This window comes from Gallus gallus, chromosome 3 (assembly GCF_016699485.2).
Source record: "Gallus gallus isolate bGalGal1 chromosome 3, bGalGal1.mat.broiler.GRCg7b, whole genome shotgun sequence".
NCBI classification, from domain to species: domain Eukaryota; kingdom Metazoa; phylum Chordata; class Aves; order Galliformes; family Phasianidae; genus Gallus; species Gallus gallus.
Genome location: NC_052534.1, coordinates 52,413,876 through 52,433,606, shown reverse-complemented (window position 1 = coordinate 52,433,606; position 19,731 = coordinate 52,413,876). Strand labels below are relative to the sequence as shown.

General features: G+C 40.4%; 1 protein-coding gene across 17 annotated transcripts in view; it reads right to left on the bottom strand.

The window, feature by feature from the left end:
• The window catches only part of HIVEP2 (HIVEP zinc finger 2), a 126,604-nt gene that overhangs the window by 25,527 nt on the left and 81,346 nt on the right, over positions 1–19,731 (bottom strand). For all 17 annotated transcript variants that reach the window (XM_046939726.1, XM_046939733.1, XM_046939730.1 and 14 more), the window contains one exon: positions 177–221. The gene's annotated coding sequence lies outside the window, so the exon portion shown is untranslated. The remainder of the gene's footprint in view (positions 1–176; positions 222–19,731) is intronic.

The window sequence follows — 19,731 nt, the reverse complement described above, 5'->3', positions numbered from 1 at the left end:
TGCAATTGTGAGAAAAAAAGGTTAAAAAAAAATCAAAAAAATAGTATTTGAGATACTGGGATATTTTTAATTCCTACAGTGGAAAAACTGAATTGGGCTTGAAGAAACATTAGAGAAGTTCAGGAAAACTCAGAGGGAATGAATATATATGCCTTTTTCTGGTATAAAACAATTACCTGCATCTTGTAGGCATCTAATAGGCATGACTATCTTCAGATTTCCTGTAGAAAAAAAAATACAGTCATAAGAAATTATTAAATATGAATGCTGAAGAAAGTTTTCTATTATTTACAGTAGAGGCCTGAAAACTTCGTTCATCCATCTCCTGGAAAAAAATTCATATTGCATCTCAGAGCTCCAAGTTAGTACCTTTTTCAGAATATGAGCATGAACCTTTTTAAGAGCCTTTTAAGGACAGCTTCTAAACTGGAGCAGTCTCACCTTCTTGAATCTGTAGAAAGAGAGCTGCCCAATGTCACTCTTCATTCCTACACCCTTGCTAAGCCTGGATTATCCCTGAATCCTATTGACAAATCCCCTTTCGATAACTCTTTCCAGCTAATACTTTCAGGCCTTCCAGGCTACTCATTAAATGTTTCAGGGACCAGGATGAAATCCCAGCCATGTTGTCACCATGAGGGTACAAGAAAAGTAATGAAATGCAAGTAAGATTTCAATTCAGTTAACACCAGTGAGAGACTGCTTAAGAACATATGGCTGCCTCCTCAAAAGAGAAACCTACAAACCAAGTGCGTATTTAAAAGACTTCTGTACCTGCCATAATTTGCCACCTGTCCAATCATTATCTGACTGCAGGATGATGCATTACAGAAAAGATCACCACAGGAGACACACCCGAAAAAGAAGAACTGACTGCTGTCTGGCTTGGCTGAAAGATCAGTTCCCCCTTGCTGTAAAAGGAGGATTCTCCCATGCAGTTTTCAACAAATCCAATCTTGAAAACAGATTTTTTTTGTTTGTTTTGTTAAAAAAAGTATGTTTGTTCAATTTGGATAACAAAAGCAATATTTACTAGTCTTCTTCAGAGGTTTTATTTAGGTCAAAATCTAGAGTACTTTCATTTATTTTAAGAAATCTTTAGCAATGCCTGAAGTATTAGTGGCAGGGGAGGGGATATGGGTTAGTATAATAACCTCTGGTAAGAAACTGTGAGAAAAACAGCTAAAACACTTACTCCTTCTCCATTGAATAAAACCAACAGGTGATAAAATAGTAAAATAAATAAAATAAAAAACTCATCAAAAGTAAAAAGACATTTTAGCTCTCTGTAATCACAATAAGTGATTAATACTTTTACTTAATAACATTTTCAAAGAATAAATGAATATTAGTAAGGCCCCATCCATGACTTGATGTAAAGAGAATCACTACTGTGCCACCTACTAGCAATCAAAAGGGACAATGTTTCTATGCAAAAGAGCATAAAATTATTAGCTATCTTGAAATAAAAGTACTTTTTCCCTTATTAGGCAATTTTGGAGATGGTGAAGAAGACATTTCTAGAAGATGGAAACATCCTTTCACTTCCATGTTCCCACTGCCAAGAACATATTCAGAGAATAAATCTGCCAATCACAGAAACAAGACAGCAGTAGTTTTATTTGAACAAAAGATTATGCTAGTACACTTCCATCAATTCCAGCTCCATTGCAGAGTTCAAGTTATCCGGTGATCCTTACTATTTTCAGAACATTCTATATGATTTTTCAACCTACACCGTGAAACAGGTATACATCCCCCGTAATTACGGGGATTATTGATGGCTTAAGTTTGGCCAACGTCTTTCTCCTGGGGAAAATAAATCCTTTACCAGAATCAACAAAGTCATTTCTGGTTTGGTTTGAACTGCTATCCACTCCGTGTCAAAGATGGTTTTAATATTATTTCTCTTTTTTTCCTAGGACTAAGTTTTACTGGAGAAATCCAACACACTGCAAAGCTAGTTTGCATTCTGTCTGTTTTTTCCAGTCAAGCCTTTATCTCATCTTCCTGAATCCAGAGACTAACTTAAGCCAACAAAAGACTTCCAAATTTCAACTGATTAATGCTTCTCCTTCGGAAAACACTGTAAATACACTTTTCAGTATTGCTCTTCGTCAAAAATATATTCTTCAATAGACAGGAGCTCTCTATATTTCAGAAACTTCATATTTAAAGGCAGTGAACTAAGGATGATAAAAACGTGCATTTTCTTTAATGCCTTTGGTGCCATTTGGCTTCACTGGAGTGGCTGAGAGGAGCCCACCTACACAGATCAGACAGCATGCACCAGCTACGCCGAGCACATCGTTTGCCACTGGCTGCAAAGGCCTCCCTGGAACTGGCCCAAGCCAGGTTCCCATTGGAATGTGGCCCGGCGGCCAGATCCCCCACCACACTGACTGCACTATCTGCCTGCCTCAAACCAGGGCATTTCACTTCTCTGCAAACTTTGAACACAAGGACATAACTGGGAAACTGGGAACTGTATTTATGTCAGATGCACCTACTAAATCAAGACATTTAAAACTTTCTAGAAAGGAGAATTACTCTATCATTCCTGCTCCTAAGGTGCCTCTGTGAGCTAAATACAAGAGACACAGGAGACACAGATCTGGTTGGCTACAGAGCTCCAGGATTCCTCCTTTTCCTTCCTTTCTTCCTTTCTTCCTCTTTCTTCCTTTCTTTCTTTCTTTTTCTTTCTTTCTTTCTTTCCTTCTTTCTTTCTTTCCTTCTTTCTTTCTTTCTTTCTTTCTTTCTTTCTTTCTTTCTTTCTTTCTTTCTTTCTTTCTTTCTTTCTTTCTTTCTTTCTTTCTTTCTTTCTTTCTTTCTTTCTTTCTTTCTTTTTCTTTCCTCTTTTCTTTTCTTTTCTTTTCTTTTCTTTTCTTTTCTTTTCTTTTCTTTTCTTTTCTTTTCTTTTCTTTTCTTTTCTTTTCTTTTCTTTTCTTTTCTTTTCTTTTCTTTTCTTTTCCCCCAGATCATTAAAATGGTTACACTAAAAAGCTTTAAAATAAAATTTGGCAAAATACAACTTTTACTACTTCTCAATTTGTAGCTCATGTTACAGCTCTTGCAAGTGAACAAATTGGAAGCTTATGTCTTCCCGGCTAAATCCTGAGTGCACCATACAGAATAAATATTGACTCTAGAGTAAGGACTAAGGGTCAGATCCAGCCTTGCTTTAAATCTTTCCTGTCTATCTCTGCCAGCACAAAGCTGTCCTAAAACCACTGTAACTGGCCCCTGAGGAATTCATATTCTATAGGACACCAGTTAGTAGAGACAAGCTGCTGCAGTGGCTCCTATAAAATCCCTATGCTCACATACAGACCTCTGCCAAGACCCTTATTAGCCAAGCTTAGTTTATGTCTGGGATGAGACCAGCAGTCAGACAGACTTACAGAGAAAGCAGACCACCTCTGAGCTACTCCACACCTGCAGGTGAGAATGAAACTGACTTGGCCTTTTGGGAAGAAGAAGAGCAGATCTTTGGCTTGCCATCCTACCCCATGTTTCCTTCTGCTCCACTAATGATAGACCCACAGAGCTGCCTGGTAAGGACAATACAGTGAAGAAAAAAGAAAAAAAAAAAAAAAAAAAAGAAAAGGGATTAAAAAGTAAAGGATCAGGAACCCTATCAGGATATAGATTTGTAGTTTCTTCTACCTAGGCGAAGTTATAATGAGCTCCATCTGCAAAAGAGCTTTCCTCCAGCAGTAGGTGTGCATCTCTGAACCAAAGGATTTAACCAGCAAGAAAACAGACAAGCATGCGCTTATCCTTCTGTACAAGGTTACAAATTCATCTGTGGGCTGAATTTTCTTGTGCAGTGTAAGCAAGGTAACAAAAGGACTGCAGTCCTTTGGGTATATTTTGACATTTTGCACAAATGAAGTAAAGATAATCGAATGCTAGTTTTTTTATACTGTTTGACACTACACTTGACAATCTCATCAAGGTGTAAACTCCTTTTCTTCAGTCTTTGACCTGCACTTACCAAAAAGATAAGGAAAAAGAAACACTTCTTCTATTACCCAGCTTTGTAAAAAGGCTACCCAGAGGGAGTCTCTCCATATTTTCAGATCCTTAGCCAAAGGTCCCTTCTGACTGTGGTTTTGTAGCTGGCCTTCTACCTGTCTATTTAAACACCTCTAGGAATGACTGTAAATTCCTCTGTCAACCACTGGCACTTGGCAAAATCTTGCTTTACTGGGGAATGTAAAGACGCCTGTGCCTTAGCTGCAGTTCAACAGCAATATGAGACTTCCATTTACACATGCAATTCCATGGCAGCCCTTTTAAAACAGGTTAGGTGTATTTATTTTCATCTACTACTTTCTATATTGAAATCACTACTACCTCTTCACACTTAAAAGACACTACTCTGTCTTGTTCATTTAATTCCACCTCAGATATTCTGCCTGCCCTCTGGATTTCAGCATTTTATTGAATACATTGCCATTTTCCAAAATTAGACAGAAAATCAGAGTTCTTAAAATACCCTGAAACATTTAGATAACACGCATTTTTAAATTTGGGCAGCTGAGCTACTATTTACAATATTTGTCAAACATCATTTAAAAGTACTAGTAAAAATAAAAAGAATACTGCTCAGCAAGTACCCTGTGAATTTATTAAATATTCAAAGAAACTGTACTAAAATTGCTTGAAAAGAAGCTATAGTGCACAACCTGTTACTCATTTCTATGTTAGGTAAATACTTGTGCTCACATGGATTCCCTGAGAATTCAGGAGCTGAAGAGACTGACACTGAAGATGCAGTTACAGAAGCATCAAGTGCAGGACATTCTGGCTTTATGGAACTGCAAGCCAATTTCAAGCTTATACTCGCAGGTTTCTATGAACACACAATCTGTGTCATTGGTACTTGCTGGCTCCAGGGGATGGGATCTGTGCATGTAAATCTAGAAGCTATATAAAATCTCATATCTTGACTTGTGTTTGCACTAAATCTTGCTCCCATTTTAGGAAATATTCTATAATACTGGAAGTTAAGAAATAGTATACAGTAGCACTTTTTAGTTAATTGTAGTAGCATTAATTATTTCATTCATATGAAGGCTTTATCTTGTTCATCTTCACATTGCTATATATCCCTTCTGTGGATACCTTACAGAAAATTCAGGCATCAAGGAAAACTCTCATTTGACTTCAAGGAGCTTTGACCAGAAATGACTTGGAGTGACTAATAGGAGACAAATTATTTCAACAGCAAGTCAAAGAGCCAAATTCTGTTCTACATTATCCTGGTATTAATATGAAGCAATGAGCATCAAATCCAGGAACATAATGCCAGACTTATTCCTCATAAAAACAAACAAAATCAGACATTGCTTTGGTTTAGACTTTATCATCCTACATACTAAATATCTGAGGTTATTTATCACAGACTGAAAATAAACTAATCCAACACCGCTAAGATGTCCACAAAGAAGTTCATAATACATATTGCAATACATTTTCAATTACATATTACTAAGAAAACATTGGATCATTTTCTGTAAGAGATGCTGGCTTTTGTCCTAAATGCTCAGAGCACAGCTGAACTCACTTATTGCTGTGTTAAGTATCTCAAATGTAATTTCAAATTGCCACTCTCTATTGAAAAATAGCACTCCCAAAAAACTTAAATTCAAGTTGAGTGTATATTTTAAGAAGCCATAGAAGAACCCTACAGCAGAAATGCCTTAACGTTGACCTTTTCACTGTAATGACACAGATTGCTCACTTAAGAACATCGCTATTTCCTGTTTCAGCATCATACATAATGTACACATTACTACCGGATGGAAAAAATGTATAAAAAAAGCTTTCACGTTGCCAAAGTCCAACTGAACACAGACTTATTTCCACAGGATGACTATAAAAAAAAAAATAAAAGGGGGGGGGGGGGGGGGGGGTGAAGGGGGAGGGATTGAGAGAGAGAGAAAAAAAAAGCTACACAGGAGCCAAATTCATCTTAAACACTTCCTTTATAGGTACAAGTTCCCAAACTAATCGCAGATCATCTCCTTGAATTGAACAAATAACTGCTATCAAAGAGTTGTCAAAACAGCCTGCAGGACAAACCATCTTGTCAGTCAGTAAGGAGCTAATTGATCTCTCTGAGGCCACTGCTTTTAATAGAATAGGCAAATAATTCTGCTTCAGGTTGCCTAACCTTGCAGAGCACATAGCATTTTGTCAGAGGTGCTTCAACATGTCATACAAAACCTACCTTGTTTGGCTGTGTTCCAGCACAGACAGATTGAACCGATCTCAACACAGAAGCAAATAATTGTGATTATTCAGATGTGAAACTAAACAAAAGAAGTATGTAAACTGCTAGTCTGCTCACACTGCTACTTAATTCCTTGGAGATAAAGTTAAGAGATGAAAACGGATGGGTAAAATACCTATAGTTTCCCATGCGGAACTTCAAATGCGATGGCAGAGAAATGGCAGATCTGACAGCCCACACTTCAAGCATTATTAAAAATTCAGAAGGCAACAAAAATAGCACTGTCATTTTACTTTTTTTCCCCCATTTGTTTTTGAATCAGAACATACAGTGGCACACCACAACAGCTCCCATGCAGAGAACAGTCAGAAAGAGACGCACACCACCAAAGTCCTCTTTGAACAATATTTTGATGACTGAAGTTAGTTTGATACAATGCATAATCTCATTGGTCTGCATCTGCACAAGAATGAATTTCACTCAAGGATGAGATAAGTAGTAAATAAACAATATTTACTAACTACACAAAAATGATGTAAAACTATCTGAAGGGTTGCTGAGATACAAAAGAGCTCGTAATTCTTGGGCTGCTCTCTTAATCAGAAGACAATCAGCTCTATCTCACTTTCTTCCAACCCACAGCAATTGAACAATGACAGTACCATGCCAAACTGAAAAAGTGTGAAATAGTTTCTGCTAACTGTTTGTAGGGTTACAACTTCTTCTTCATGCCTGCAGTGCAGAACAGAAATGCAGCTTTTGCCCTGCTGTTGCCCTCAAACTGTTACATAAACAAGTGGGCATTACAAAGCCCCACAAAGCTGAACAACTTAATGTTATGAGGAGCAGACTCAGACACAAACCAGTGACGCTATGTGGGGCTATCCAGATTGTAGTGAAGCATGTGCACTTGCAAAAGCTGGTGAATATTAATGAGATTGAAGACCTTATTCTTAATTCAGCATGAGAAAATGTGTTAATCAGAAATGGGAATTAATACAGGATGGATTCACCAAACTATGAATTTAACAGCACTTGTGAAGGTAAAGTGTATACAAAAGGCAAGATTCCAATACGCATACGCTGTGTAGTCATTTCTAGATTTCTAGATTTAAAAACACCATATACAGTCAAAAGGGTAAGAACAGTGACACTGGAGAGTTCAGATAAAGTTGTCAGATACAAAAATTTTCCTAACTGAAATTAAATGCAAATTTTGACGTGTCTTCACTTTCACAAAAGAATTGCAGACTTGAGCAGCAGCTGAGGAGAGCAGCCCAGTGCTGGTAAGAGCCTGCTGATGTGTCTCAAAGGTTTTCCCCAAGTTCCCCCAAGAAAAAAAATAAATAAATCCCAATTTGTGTAAATATTGCATCACTTTTATGGACAAAGCAATTGTTATTCTGCTGCCAAATAGAAATATAAATAAAAAATACCAGGCCTAGCATTTCCATCATAGAGGGAAAATATCACTGAATTTTCTGGGAAGTGAGTTTTTTTTTTCAGTTAGAAGTTATGCAATACTAATTATGCAACTGCTGTAGAATTTGCAGACAGCTAAGCCTTCTTTCATACTGTGTCAGGAGAAGGCACTTGCGCTTAACATGAAAATATCAGGGTCTTTCAAACACTTTCTTTGATTGGGCAAAGGCACTGACTCTGAGGGACGCATTCAGCCCTAGAAGAATTACATACAAAGACATTTATAGTACCTGATCTGGTGTTTGTTTTTTACTCACACTAAGCTTATTATACAAACTTATTTTAAAACCTGCTATTATTTACTGAGCCCTGTGGTCAACCACATGTCAAAACAAAAACAGATGCATACAAAGCATTGGTAGTGTGCTCCTACTGATTTTTTTTTTTTCGATTATATGAACCCAAAGTAGAATGGGGCCCTTCGTGGCAGTTTTATTTCAATCAATTGTGAAGCCATTTAAAATTCAGCTAAGATCAGATACTAAGCCCCAAGCTCTATACATCCCACAGGTGTCACAGCAGTTACTACCCCACAGCCTTAATGTTCAGTTTTGACTAGTGACTCAGTACAGGCATTTTACAGTAGTGAATCTAGGCACTTAACACTGTCTAAAGACTATGATCACTGCAACGATCATACAACTTATATTAACTAGGCTGCACATTTAAGGATGCTGCTTTGCTTAAAACCCTCAGGGTGCTTAACAGGAGAAAAAAAATAAAAAATGCTCTTTTAAGTTACTCTGGCCATTTTTTACAGTACTTCCTTCTTTTTATTGTATGAAGCGTTGGAAGTCAGCATGCGCAATATCCAATTGCATCAGAACACCTCTTAAAAATTCAATAAAATATACATACACTTTATACTGTGTTTTGTAGGAACATATGATATTTCATTCTGTGCAGTTAGTTAGGTTTCTTTCTACAAAACATACATCAACTCTGTCTATTAATATGATGGCCACTCTCCTGAGTAAACACTGCTGAGAAAATTTTCAACCAAAACTGCCTGAATGTACTTGTAAAGCCTCTGTTATTGCACAGGTTGATATTAGAGGCACAGTCCAAGCTGACAGCTCAGTTAAGGTCTCAACACAATAAAAATCACAGCTTTTCTGGGAAAGACAATGTTCAGGTTCACGACTTGGTACCACTCAAGGTGAGACAAGAGAGCAGTACTATGGGGCATTTGTAGTCTAATCCGCTCCTCCAAGTTTCATATATGTATCCCTCATCACACTAACTTTTGAAACAACTCCAAGGAAGCCTGCAAGATAAAGTCGTTATGCTGTACTCAAAAGTGTCACAACTGGACACCAAATCTCTCCTACCCAGGAGAAGTATAAGGACAGCAAAAACCTTAAAATCTGCCATCAGGTGAAAGAGAGCTCAGAAGGGATTTTAGGAGGCCACATTCACTGCTACTGGTGTATAGAAATGGAAAGCAACTGCTGCTCAGCTTCAGAAACCTTCAGAAACAACCCCATAAAGGGTTCTCACCCTGCATCATGATTGATCCATTCCACCAAATCTACCTCTTTTCCAGTGTCAGAAATGGAAGTGAAATGAGCTAAAGATTTGACCCTGAAGTCTCTTGGGTTCTTCTGATGTATCAAATGGCACTTGTACACTATGAACAAAAGGAAATATCATCAACATGAAGACAGAGCACATAGGGCTTTATGTTTGCTAAGTTACACTAAGGTGGATTAATCAGTAAATGCTCCTTTACATAGCTCTTAATCTGAAACCTTCTGCTGCAAACCAAAAGCACATAAGTTATTTTCACTGAACTAAACTGCAATATTTTGGCACTCATATCACCTCAGGCAATTAACCAACTTGCTTATCCAATTGAACCCTTTCCCCCCCATTTCTTTCTTCCTACCCCACTTGCAGGACTTGAGGACACCCTGTTCACCCTGGAGATAGTGAATCACTACAAGCCAGCAGGCCCACACAGTTCCTCAAAAGACACAAAAGGTGTAAAAATAGCTGGTACTAATGAAGCAAGTACAGCGTCAGCAACAAGATGAGCGTGGGTGATCAGATAAGGGTCTGCTGTTGCAAAGGGCAAATTATTAAGAGAATGCTTCTCTCTCTCTTTTTATTAAGCTTTGTTCTTCCTTCACTGAAATCAGCCCTCTGCAATGCATGATAAATGACACCTGACAAGATTCACTCCTTCTGTAATTGCAAGTTTCATACAGGCTCAGGAAGCAGTGCCTCAGTAGAAACTGAAGTGGAGGTGTCACTAAAAAAAAATAAATAAAGAGAGGCAAAAATAAAGCCTAAAAATAGCCAGGACTACCCACTGAGTATGACTGTGCGGGTATATTTAGCCAGTCTAACACCAACTTTGTTAAAAACACAATCTTACCTTTATGCAAAACAGCTTCCTGTTTCTAAACATAACTTGAGAAACTTGAGAAGATGAGGGGGGGAAATTCAGATTTGGAAACTGTCCCCTTTTTCACCGAGATTAACAAAAGATTAAATGTGAAAAGATTGGGTAGAACTTCTACCGCATCCCAACATCCCATAACAAAGGGGCAAGAGTTTGTTCTTAAGGCATCCATGCTCTGCAAACAGGAGTAGGAAACAGAAGGAGCAAACATATTTTCAAGTACTTGCAGGTCTTCAAAACAGCACTGATGGGGAAGGCAGGGATTCACCCAGGCTGAGGCCTAGCAGCAGTGCTACGTTAGGCAGCTCCACCTTGCCCCACGTTCCACTGTCCCTTCCACAATGGCTGAGCCACCTGTGGCCACACCAGCATGTTTGTGAGCCCCCACTGCAAGATGGAACACACAAGGACCTAGGGATAAAAGCTGTATTTTACAGTTAAAGGTGGGAGGTTATTTTTTATTTTTGCTTCTAATCTGAGACATTCCAATGATCAGGTTTACGGCACAGCTCCTTCACCCCGGCACACAGAAAACTTCTCCAAGGACCAGAAATGAGGCTCTGGGAGCTGAAGGAAAGTGGAAATACGCCATGTCAGACCCACTGCCTAATTGCACTGCCCTTGAGAGATGGCTGTGTCCCACCAGAGGCAGAGATGTAGGCCTTCATGCTAATGACAAGCAGTTGGCAGTTTTACAGCTCTATTCTGCAAGTTTCGCCTACTCTGAGGCCAGTTTACATCCCTTTATCAGCACAAAGGAGCTATTAGAAAGGGTGTAAATATAACTTACTGCCATCTAAGGCACTCCTACAGTGCTTAATAAAGTGACATGCGTATAAATGACCATCTGGCCAAGCGATACAGTTTATTATCTTACAAAAAATATCAAGAAGCACTTCCAAACATACAGCTGAATTTCTCATTCCCTAAGACATGCACTGCACTTATGACTGCACCTCTGCAGTGTTCGTATGGCACCTGTTTGCCATCAGGGCGACAGCTGGCATGTGCAGAGGAGTGGAGATGGGAGCTCAAAGGCATTCTATGCACCCAGAAGCAGCCCTAGCCCATCTTGGGCACTCACAGCCCTTGCTCACAATGCCATACCTGACTGTACAAGGACCCCTGTATCCTACATAGTTTTAATGGCTACAGGACATTCCACAGCAAGGCAGAACGATACTCAACAATCTCCATTCTAGGGTGACTTCGTGCTTCAGCACAACGTGAGCTTAGCTCAAAGGAAAGACAAGCGAGGCCCCAAAGGCTCTCCTAAGAGTTTCTGCAACTGTTTAAAGCATATTACAGCAACATTACTACTGGAAGCAATATATGTGCCAACTTTCTAGTGCTCCATATGAGCTGTGTAAGGAAATGGTCTTTTCTACAATTATGGTTTTTCTATTTAATGTTGTGACTCCTTTGGCTTGAGCTTACATGAGGGTTTTGTTTCGTTATTATGCACTCTTCCTGTGTGGCTCCAAAGACCTCACATCAATTGCTACAGGGCCAGGATTAAACAAAAATGTTCAGGTTTATACCCGACCCTTCTCATTTACAACAGGAAAAACTGTAACACACTGCCAACTTCACATGCAAGAGTCAATGAAAATGATTATTCTGGCATTACAATTTTTATTTTGTTCTTATTTTAAAATATAAAAAAAATGGTAATTGAAGTTAATAAGATTATATTTTTAACATTAAGTCCAGTGGGAAATTGAGAGCATGATCTTTTCTTGACATGCTGTGATTAATACTCATTGATATAACTATGCTTTGTTCAGCATCACAGTTTTGCTTTTTAATCCTATGCCTCAGTAGTAAATTTAATAGTCACTGATTTTTTACTAGAATAGATAAACACTGAGATGCAAGATAAATCAGTTGCTGCCATTATTCTTTAGACAATTTAATTTTCATCTGAAATTAAGAGTAATTTTTTTTATTATAGGAAATATGAATGTAAAAATAATTATTAGTGGGCTTAAATACTGAAGACCATATTCTGACATCACATTTATATTAAGTTAATAAGAGACAAGACCACATACTCAAGACCATGATGGAACTCCTAAATTATAATGCTGAAAGCAGAGTGATTGGAACCTAATCCTATTGCCCCCACCTAGATTTGGAGGGAAAAAAAAAAGTTTAAATAAGAATAATGCATCACCTTTTTAGTACTTTACCAATTTAAAGACAAAGAGGAGAAAAATGTACAAAAGAGAAGATGAACTGCCTAATTCAATCTGAAACCAAGAAACAATCTAACTCAGAAATGACCTGGGGGAAATAAGGACCATGTTGTTCTCAGTTGGATCAGTCCTGGCACGCAGGGAATTCAGCCCTAGATCAAGGAGGAGCAGGGCATGGAGTTGCAGCTTCAGATGGCAGTGAAGGCTCATGCAGATCTGGTGGGATGGTGGGGCCATGTCTTGTCAAAGGCCACCTCTCTCCCAGGCCTCCTGGGCCACCAGACCGCCTTCTTCCCTAATCTGCTGCCTGAGTCAGGCTGAGGCTCTGCTGGATTATTACAGAGACCACTCACTGGATGTTCAAAGGTAGGAAAATGTTCTGTTTTCAGTGTAACATGCAACAGTCATGACACAGGCAAGGTAGAGAGGAGAAGTAAAACAAGATACGGTGATATTTTTCTTTTTGATAAGTTCCTGCCATGGACTTTCTCCATCAACCAATGTTTGAACTGTGGGTGTTGGAAAGTTGTTTTCCTGAGTGTAAATAACTCCCTCACTTTGGCCTATGCAAGCAGATGGCATGGCAGCTCCCTGCACTGCAGGCTGCAGGGCTCAGGTCTCCATCGAGCAATGAGAGCACAGTTGATCTTGCACTGAGGGCGGGCGTAGGCCATGACAGCAAATGGAGGTGGTTGTTGCAACATGCTCCAGCAAAGAAGAGCAGAGGAGGAGGTGACAGGAACTATGGGGAGGTGGCAAGAGAGGCCGCTAGGTGAGGAGGGGCCACGCTATCTTACATCTCCCTGCATGCCGCCGCAGGTGTTCTTCCTGCCGCAGCCGCCTCCAGCTGCCCCTGTGCAGCGTCACTTTCACCAGCTCCGCTTCCTCCCACTTACCCACCCAGAGTGCACACCCAGCTCTGTGCCACCTCCCTGATCAGGCCCAGCATCTCCCAGCTGAAAGTGATAGAGGCAGCCTACCAAAAGTTAGGATTAACATTTTATGGGCAATTACAGAAGGTAAGCAGCTTGGCTTGTTACGCGTTTTATTCCTTGTGAAGACCTTAGGACAGGGGAGCACACTGACACCAGCCTGGCTGATGCTGAGCACTGACATACATCTCCACTGACTGGTGAGAGGGCAGGTCTCTCCCCTTCTGATTAGATGCCCCCTATCATCAACTTTCTGTCTAGATTTGCTAGATCAACTAGATCTGCTGATGACACACCTCCCCCCAGCCCACGTGCCCCATTGAAATCTGCGGGCACTGCTCTGTCGGGGCTGCAGGTTTGGGCCCTTGGTCAGACCCGAGCCTAGGGTAGGAAGGCCAAGGAGTTAGGTCGCTTGAGATGGGATCCACAAGTGAAAAGATGAGAAATAGGAGGTATCTGCCCTGCCTGCAGTAATAATTACACTGTATCATTAATAAAACTCAGGTTTCGTCATTAACTTGACTTGTGTTTCAAGAGCTGATCTCACCCCGATCATCCTCCAAATTGCACTCAGTACTCCTTCCTTTGCTTCCCCTAGAGCTGCATAAGAACCACCAAGAAAGGGTGCTGGAAACTAGTACACCAAGCAGAAAGTATGGGTAAAAATGAGCCATGGACACCACAATCAAACAAGTGTGAAAAACTGCACATTTGAAATTGCCTGAACTCAGGGCAACTTCACCACTCAGGTCTGATCCTGCCAGGAAAATGTAACCTGTTAGTTCAAAGTGGTTGAGAGGAAAAGGGTCAACTGTTGGCAGGTGCTGCATGCAGCACAGCTGACGTGGCCCTCCACGATCTGCAACAAAAGGTGTCAGGAAAGTCAGAGCTCCTCTCTCAGATCTTAAAACACGAGAAGAACCACCTACATGTTTGCTGTAATGAAGAAGCCAGCTGTCTCTGTGATGGCCCAACTGCTCCAACAAAAGGTCCTTCTTTGATTTTGTTCTTCCACCAAGCTCATCAGAAGAGCTACTGAAATCTTCCAAAGCCTTTTCTCAACCTCAAAGTGTGAGATGAAGATGCCATTTTAATTGTGGATTAGCGAGATGTGCTTGAGTAAAACAACCCCAAACGCTGGGATGCAATTGCATAATAAACACTACTGTTACAGCAGAGTCTAAATGCTCTGCTTGCACCAGTGAAGAGCTGCTGGTTCATTACACCAAGCTACAGGAGCTGCTGTTTGTATCCTCATAAGGTGGAGTATTTGATGGCAGGACTGCTACAGATGGTTGACCCAGTATTCAGCCACTGATTTCTGATCAGCAAAACTTAAAAGCAAAGATGCTGTCAGTGTGTTACTTTTCTTCATAGCTTTCTTCAGGATAACAATTTATTTTTCTCCTTGATTTGTTCAAGGATGCCATACCTAATTTTAAGAAAGGATTTGGATTTTAATATGCTATGTAAACCTGCTTAGCAAAAGAAGTAGTAAGGACAGGACTTGTATGAACCAAGTGGCTTTGTCTGACACAACATCCCGAAGATGACAGCAGTTACGTTGCTATCCTGCAGCCTGATTGCGGGTGCACAGGGCAGGGGAAGGCCTGAAAAAGGCCAGAAGAGGAAGGCCACAGAAAGGCCAAAAGCAGCCACAGCTCCTGCTGGCTGCTCAGACTAGGTTTAGACAGGAGGCTCCCAGGCAGACCACATGGGAATCACCATTATGTCTCATCCCATGGGGAAATAGTTTGCTGAATCACACTAAAAGGTCTGTGGCAGCTAGTGGAGCTTCCTTTGCCAGTTGCAGGGTCCCCAGGTGCAGCTCTGTGCCTCTCCTGCTGTGCCTCCATGCTGCTGTGTTTGGGTCTGTTTTTCCACTCCCTTCTCTGCTCATCTTATATATAGATAAACTATTGTTTTACACTTAAGGAACATGTATTTCTGTTTCTTTTGCTTCCCAACCATCTTTAGACTAAATGAATTCTGAATGGAAAAAACATAAATGTCATTTCAAGCAGATACCTGCCTCAGTAAGCCTGCAAAAGCAGCTTATTCACTCAAACTCATACCCCACACATGAATATAGCTGTACCTGCATAGAGAGGACTCTTTGCCTGAGTGTTTGCTAAGGAACATTTGGCAGGCAGGGACACCACCTAGTTGGTTTATAGTTTTTCAGATATGAGGTTATTTACATTTCTAGCTAAAAGGCATTTCTGGGGCTGCTCATAAAATGCAACACACACAGATTCAAAAACCTAAAGGAAAATATAAAGGTGCAAAGAAGAGTAACTTAAAAAAAAAAAAAAAAAGCAGAGTTTGAATCAGCTTGTAGGAAAATATAAGCCCTCAAGATAGTGAAAAACTCCACATGGGATACTCTCAGGAAAACTGCTCAAATTCATCTCTACCAACTGTGCTGAGGGTTTGGGGAGGTCTGCTCTTTACACAGCCAGGACCATGCTTTGCCTTTCACCCAAGGTGCTCATCAGGACTGGAAACCAAAACCTATTTTTCTGACAGGTCATGAATTAAGTAACTGCAGCTGGATCTCTTTCCTTCTGCTAGCAATCTCACATGGAAGCAATAAAATTACTGGCACTATAAATTAGTTCTAGATGTGTTATTTTTCAGTGTTGCTAGATATTTTTTCTTTGGTGGAAGTAAGTTCTGTAATCAGGGAGCACCCACCAGCATTAAAAGGAGATCACATCTAGAACCAGAGGTCCCAGTTGTTACAACACATTTTAGAGGTTCTTTACCTATGCTAACACTCTGCTAGAGCAGTCCAGCTAATAGTAGCAATAACAAAAAACAAGAAAAAAACTTATACGATAATTAATATAAATGGGACAACATTGTTCGCTAACATTTTTAAGCCCCATTATGGTTGACTCACCCATGAGCAGGTCTGGGTCTACAGCAAAGGAAATAGTAAGTGCGTGATTGAACAATAGGAAGTTTCGACTTCAAAAAGTGTCTGCACTACACTACCTGAAAATCAAGCTCATGCTTCTGAAATTCCCACCAATACTTTGTCCAATCCTTCCTGTTCTTTTTTTCTCTCTACAGTCAGCTGAGCTGCTCTAAGATTATTTTCCTGTAACTCTCAGCACAACATGTAGGTACAGAAGGCACGGTGGGTAAGCACTGAGGACATCTAACCCACAGGAGATTTAGCCTTTGTTCCCCATGAGAAATGGATACAACACCAGCATGCATGGACTCTGAATCCTAGCTTTAATTAGAGAGAAGGTGAAATCTAATGAACCTACCTCTGCTTAAACACTAGCCTTTCCTCAGTGTCTCTCTGCTTTTCAGAATAGTATTCTTCTTCCTGTTGGTGACCATGTATGTAGGTACAGGATCTAAACGCTTTTCCACTGAAATCTCAACATCTGCATGTTGTCTACCTCTCTATCGACAGCTTCCAATAAAAGCTTCCTTTAATAGAGTTGTCCTGACTCACAGGTGTGGGGGGAGAGAAGCTGACCTCGCTGCTACATCAAGAGTGTCTGACGCATTTTGAGAGGCTGTGGTTTCAGGTCTAAAAGAATTCAGCTTTGTTTTCAACAAAGTTTTAAAAGCTCAGCTTCCAAAATATCACCCCATAGCTTTGTGTCAGTTTGCAACTCAATTTTGTTCAGTGGTTCGATACAGCAATATTTGGGGCTTTGGCCATACACTTGGCAGATCAGCAGCGCTCACCAGCAGAAGAGTTTCTCAGAAACACAGCCACCCAGGCTCCTGGCTGGCTCCACCTCTTGTCCGCCCACTCCCAGTTTCAGACATTTCACATTCCAAAACTGGAAGTGTCTATGCAACATAAGGTCACAGTATTACACAACGCACCCCGCTCCTTCTAAGAGCTACTGCATCCTCAAAAGTACACCAACCACAACAGCAAGGGAGCTGTTTACAATGAATTTCTATCTGAGTGGGAGTGTTTTCTCCGAGAATCTTATAACAAGGACATGAAGTGTATGACTCTTCCCTGTGTTTGGTAAATTTTCTCCTGAGATGGCACTTATTCAATACTGCTACATCTGCATTCCTTCCTCTTTAAGCTGCCCTTTTAAAAATTGGGATTTAATTTTTACACTTCCCCTAAGTATTTGTATGCTGGATAATTTTAGCACATGCTAAACAGAACAATTTCTGTCTATCTTAAATTTAGAACTGAGGACATTTGTAGCTTTCGCAATGCAACCATGAAATACAACTGATTGATGCCAATGTGGGTTTTGCTAAATGCTTTTTTAAAATTATTATTTAAATAATTGAATGGTCCGAATAACTTCTATGATCATTCTTTCACATGGTCTTTAAACTCTAACAGGTGAGTGAAAACTCCAGTTTCAGTTCCCAGTGCAGAACATTTTACCTAATACAGTGGGTGAAAAGTAAGACAGGTTTTGGCTTTTTTTCCCCCAGTGAGGGGGTAGGTAGAAATGGTGTCGTCGCATTCTATCTTTAAAACCATGTTCAGCTTTTCAGCTACAGTTAAGACTTAGCTGTTAGTATGGCAACTGTATTTGACTTTCTCTTGAATGCTAAAGAATTATACAGTTATCCACGAAAGGCATTTTTTTACCTATTTAAATAAGTGGCCAAACTGCATGGAGCAACTTCTTTCAATTCAGGCCTGTTTCCTTTGCCTCCAGCTGCCTGGGGCAGTTGAGCAGGGGGAAGCAGAAGGGCTCAGGGCTGCAGATGCCATCCAGCAATCTCAGGTAAGAACAGGACTGCTGGTGGCTGACACTCAGAAATCCGATTCAGGCCACCTAGATAAAACTACGATGGCAAAACCACAGAGTGAGAGGGTATGAGAAACAAAAAGAATCCTATGAAAGGAGCAGAATAAGGGCTGAGGAGGTCTCTTGCACTTCTCATTTCACTAGCTGCACTGGCACCGTGCTTTGCTGGGGGAAGAGGTAGCATGGGACTTTTGTTCTGAGTCATTCATTTGGAAGATATAACATGATTAAGAGTCAACTGCCCTTCATCCCACGGAAGAGATACTTAAAACTGAGCTAATGGTTTAAAGTTACTTAGCTCCTCTTTGGTGCCTGTGCAAGCAAAAGGTTAGACTGTAATGTTTAACCACAGCTCCCATGTATTTCCGAGAAGCACAGGGGAGACCACCTGAAGGAAAGTCAGACATCTTCCATGCTGTTTCCTGTGTACATGAGGTGGAGAAACCTCTGCCAGCCTCCAGTCTCGTGTAGACAGAGAGCTGCCTCCCATGAAGTAGCTGTCACACAGCATGCTTTCCTTCTGTGGGACACGCTATCTTTGAGGACAGCAGGAACTAGTGTTCTGTGCATGCCACCTGCCACGATCAGTACATGTGCAAGATTGTCACTGTGCAATACAGTCAAAAGGTTTGGTGTTTTCAGTAGGATTGGCAGCATGTCTATATAAAAAGTAGGATGAAGAACCCATGAGGGACAGCAAGAAAAAGTTTAATAAGTCTGGAGACACCATACATTAAGGAGAATACACCATCTATTACAAACCTTGATGAACTATTCAAAGGGCTGCTTTAAAAAGTAAAAGTAACATTTGCAATATATGCGTTCATTATTTTAACTTTCATCCATAAGAGGTCACTGTGTGATTCAATGAACACCTTGGTGTCAGCAGCATTCCCCTCCCTTCCCACATGCTCAGCACCAGGTGTCCAGTCATCTCCAGTAACGTCCTAGCTATTATCCAGCTGCCTTCTGTAGGGACAGATAGAGCAATAAAGCAAGAACTGTGTAGGTGTCCTTCAAGCACTTTGATCGCATGACCTTAGCCAATTTTACAGTTACTTGAATGTACTTACTTTCCATTCCCCATTAATCTCAAATGGATCCAGGAGTTTTACAACCACTGTGGACATTTTAAATAACTGGTTAAAAATATAGAAAAATTTGGGAGACTGATGCTGAGCAGCAAAGATACAAGCTCCCAGGCAGGCAGTGCATTACCCAGGGACTGCAGACTCAATTTTTTTGGCCTGTTTCATCAAGCTAACATTGCTTTTTAGTAGTGAGTAGATGTTTTCACCAGGGTGACTCCAATGTACAGTGGGGACATGTAGGCCTGTCAAGGTCACCTGCCAGTAGGAACTTTTAAGGCATTAAGTTTCTATATTGCCATTTGCCATGAGATGAGAAGGAATAATAGACAGATGCAACTTAATAACAGCTGAAACCACGCTAGCACACTTCAATTCATCTAGTATCTTCTGCATGGATTTAGGTGACTTAAAGGGAAGTAGTTCATTCAGAGATTTCCATGAGAAAACAAAAGCAAAAAATAAAAATCAGCAATACAGAAATTTTGCAGTGGAAAACTTGTTCTTCTGGAAATTCCTCTTTCAATTGATAATCTGCTTTTATGGGAAGTTCTTCCATAGCTCTAGGCACAACCCTCATGCTGAGAAGTTTAAAAGCAGCCTTTATCTGCTGTGCCCCC